Below are 4,200 nucleotides of genomic sequence, written 5' to 3'. Positions count from 1 at the left end.
GCCATGGATCAGCCACAGGTGGAGTATATTGTGTTACAATTAAATGCAAGTGTAAAGTACAGTGTAAATCTGTTTTCAATCACATGTCCTCCCAACATGACTGAGGCAGAAAATAAGATGAAAAAGCTCAAGGGTTGAAATGAACACAAATCACTTGCTCATTACCACCATTAGCAAAACAGATTCCACTCAGGGAAAAGTAATTTATTACAAATTAAAACAGACTTGGATAGTGAGAAACACAGCCAAAAATTAAGACATCTTCTCCCACACTGCAACTATTTTTTTCAGCTTAACCTTCTTTATTCCCAACTCCTTTGTGCCATAGGGTTTCCCCATGTAACACAAGGGCCATCCTGGGATCAGGTCAGACATCCTAGGGTATCTAAAGTGTGATAAGCACCTAACTATAGGCACTTGAATTATTCTGCATTGAGACTGTTCACTTCCTAACAGAAAAACAGCCAGTGTCATCTGGGAGCTCACAGAGTCTCCTAAACTTCTAGACAAAGCAAACCTATACAGGGCAGCATTTGTGTCCTGCTCTGGGGTAATAGCTACAGGCCAGGTGAGACTTCTGAATACTGCTCTGTGCAGCCAGGGTGCTCACCATGGCCTGCACCATGGGCTCCAGGGGAAACTCTGCTCTGACACTTGGAGCACCTCCTTCCCCTCCTTCTGCACTAACCTTTGGGTCTGCAGGGCTGTTCCTCTCACACATTTTTCACTCCTCTCTAGTCTGGTTCTAATTTCTTCTGCACAGTAACTTTTCTCCCCTTTTAAAATCTGTTATCCCAGAGGTGCTGCCACTACCACTGATGGGCTCAGCCTTGCCCAGCAGCCATCTCAGAGCTGGTTTGCATTGGCTCTGTCAGACACAGGGGAAGCTCCCAGGGCTCCTCACAGAAGCCACCACTGTAGCCCCTCACTATGAAGACATTGCCACACAAACCCAATACAGATAGGGACAGACTTTTTAGTAGGGCCTTGCGATAGGTCAAGTCACGATTTTAAACTAAAAGAGGGTAGATTCAGACTAGATATAAAGAAGAATCTTTTTTAGAGTGAGGGTGGTGAGTAACTAGCACAAGTTTCCCAGGGAGGTGGTGGATATCCCATCCCTGGAAACATTCACAGCCATGTTGGACAGGGCTCTGAGCCACCTGGTCCAGTTGAAAATATCCCTGCTCACTGCGGGGGGGGAGAGGACTAGATGGTATTTGGAGGACCCTTCCAACCCAAACTGTTGTGTTGTATTGTATTCTATGAATCAGCTTGGTGTGCTGTGGAGGCCGATGAAAAGAATGACATTACTACACAAGAATTTTTTTTGTCCCCCTGGGATCATACCTGCTTTATATACAAACATTTTGTATTGGCTTGCTGGCAGGTTGCAAAAGGATGCCTGAGTTATTACTTACAAACTCCTTGGAAGAAAATCAGCATGTGAAGGCTGAGTAACTACCATTCACCCAGGTGAAACAGAAGAGAGATGAGGTTTTGCCAAAGGTGTAGTACGAAGTCTTACAAATGCTCCTCAGAATAACTCAAGTCAGAGAAAAATGATCCTGACATGTGAGATCCAAAATGAAGCATGTCAGGAATGCAAAGTCACATGTGAGAAGGTGGAAGAAGCTGCTCCAACCCAAACCTCATCTCACTCTTACTTGTTATTGATCATCTCATTTCATACCCAATGAGAGAACTCAGAGCTCTTGAGATGATCAGCAGCCCAAAAGACTCATCTTCCTTTGAGTCCTTTCCTGGCAATATCAAGGCCACATTCATCACCCTGTTATTTTACATGGGGCTTTTCCAGCTAGAACTAAGATATTACCAATGTGAGATACCTCTACAAGTGCATTGCTGATAATAGCTGAGCATTTTGCTTAACCCACTTCAGTCTAAGTTTAATCAAAAGTTTGAGGCTAAAAGGAGATAAGACCAACCCAAAGCAGACAGAGAAATTATGCACAACAAACTGTGAAAAGATTACAAGGTAAAAGGACTCCTTTTCTTAGCGCAGATGAGAAAAAGGGTCCAAACCATAATCTCCTGAACAAACAGTTCTTCTTTTAATTAGTATCACTTTTAGAATTATCATGAAATTAGTTACTGCATATGCCTCATGCTGAGTTCAGGAGTAGTGAGAATTGCTCATTCTGACAGTGAAAACAAGCGTGAGGTTCAGCTGAAGCTAGGACCACTTGCAGGTAGCTATGTATACTCTACTCACTTAAAACACATAAATCCCCGGTTAACCAGAAAGCTCAAAAAATATTTGGCAAGGATACACATGCCAAATGCAAAACTAGCATGCATTTGTGTATTGAATGCATAATTCTGCTATTCAGCCAATTAGTAAAGCCAGCCATGGTACGTGAAACAGAATGATGCCAGGGCTTGTAAACTGTAGGTGGTAGCTGCTCAGTAACTGGGCCCTAAAGGTTAATATCTGCAGCAACAAAGATACACTGCTGTTGTTATGTTTGACCTACTGCCTGACTAAAGGTTGAACTTGTGGCTTGAGAGATCAAGGGACTCTGATCTGTGGGAAAGATGGCTCTGGCAGGAAAAATGGCAACAGGGGAACGCCCAACTGAAACTTCACATCAGTAGTTTCTTTCCTCCTGACTCTGCCAGTTGCACAGTCCCCTGAACTCTCTCACGGCCTCTGCAGTCTTTCTATTAGATTACAATGGTAGTAGATGTTGATTCTTTGAGTCTGAGTTTTTCTTATCTGGAGCTTCAGGGGACCATTATCAGATTCCAAATAAAAGTTTACATTGCTGGCAGCTGACAAGTGCAGCTTGCAAACTTTGACCCTTTTTTCCACAAGTGAATGCACCCAGTGAGGCCGAGAGAGTAAAGCACTGTGCACTGAACAGAGGGACTGTGCACTTCACCTTAAAGCCATTCCTCCTTGTCCTGTTGCACACATCCTTATAAAAAGTCCCCCTCCAGCCTTTTTTAGGTGCTTTAGGTACTGGAAGGTGCTGTGAGGAGCTTTCTTTTCTCCAAGCTGAACAGCTCCAGCTCTCTCAGCCTATCTCCACAGCAGAGGTGCTCCAGGCCTGTGATTTAATGGTCCTTCTCTAGATTCCTTACACAGGCCTTCCGTACACTGGGGCCCCAGAGCTGGACACAGCACTGCAGGTGGAGCAGACCAGAGGGGTAGAATCCCCTCCTTCAAGCTGATGGCCACACTTCTCTTGGTGAAGCCCAGGATGCAGCCAGCTGGCTTTCTGGACCACAAGTGCACTTTGCCAGGTCACGATGTTCTCATCCATGAACACCTCCAAGTCTCTCCTTAGGGCTAGTCTCCATCTATTCTCTGCCCAGCCTGGATTTGTGCTTGCAATTTCCCTGACCCAGGGGCAGCACCTGGCACTCAGCCCTGTTGAACTTCATGAGGTTCACAGAAGCCTGTCTCCAGCTCGTAGTCATTAGGAGAGAAAATTTCTGTTCCTGTATTCTGTTCCCTGCAGTGACTAGGGAACAGGCAACAGATTTTTTTTTAATGGATGTTGCTGTAGTTTAAGAGCGTAACTACTTCTGTATTTTGTGTGATCCGGGGCCAGGATGTTGTATATTATTTGCTAACTATTTCTAAAAAGGGCCCTAATTAAACTTAAATGAAATAATGCTATGGCCAGAGACTAAAAAATTATGTCTTCTGGACTGAAAGAAAAAGTTGCTGAAGCAGCATATAGGTAACATAGGGAAAGATCTCCACAATTTTGGAGTTTGGCACTTCAGTTCATCCTCCTCAGCAAGAGAAAAATACTGTTACTGCATCCACCTGCTCAACAGGAGCTGTTTATTGCTGCCCCTCTCTGCATGGTGGATTTGGCTTATCATTGTCCTGATGGCTGCAGACAAAATCGTCTAGGGTAAGATAACTAAACTAACCTGGCTAATTTTTTTAGAGGTGGATTATAGACAGTCCTAATGAATTCTCCACTGGTAAAAGTGGGGCAGTGGAGCAGCCAGAAGTGACAAAACAGAGTCAGCAATGTCTCCCATCAGCACTGATTTGTGGGAAGACATCTCCATCATTTTATTCCAATCAGTTTCATGAAAAAATATGAAAATAACTGGTCAATAACTATGGGTATAAGAGCATTTCCCATTATCTGGTAAACTAGATTATTTTATCAGAAAGACCAACAGTTAAGAAAAATAATGACTTAATTACAG

Source organism: Molothrus aeneus, chromosome 2, assembly GCF_037042795.1.
Source record: "Molothrus aeneus isolate 106 chromosome 2, BPBGC_Maene_1.0, whole genome shotgun sequence".
Taxonomy (NCBI): Eukaryota; Metazoa; Chordata; class Aves; order Passeriformes; family Icteridae; genus Molothrus; species Molothrus aeneus.
The sequence above is the reverse complement of the archived record's forward strand: the minus strand, read 5'-3'. Positions refer to the sequence as shown.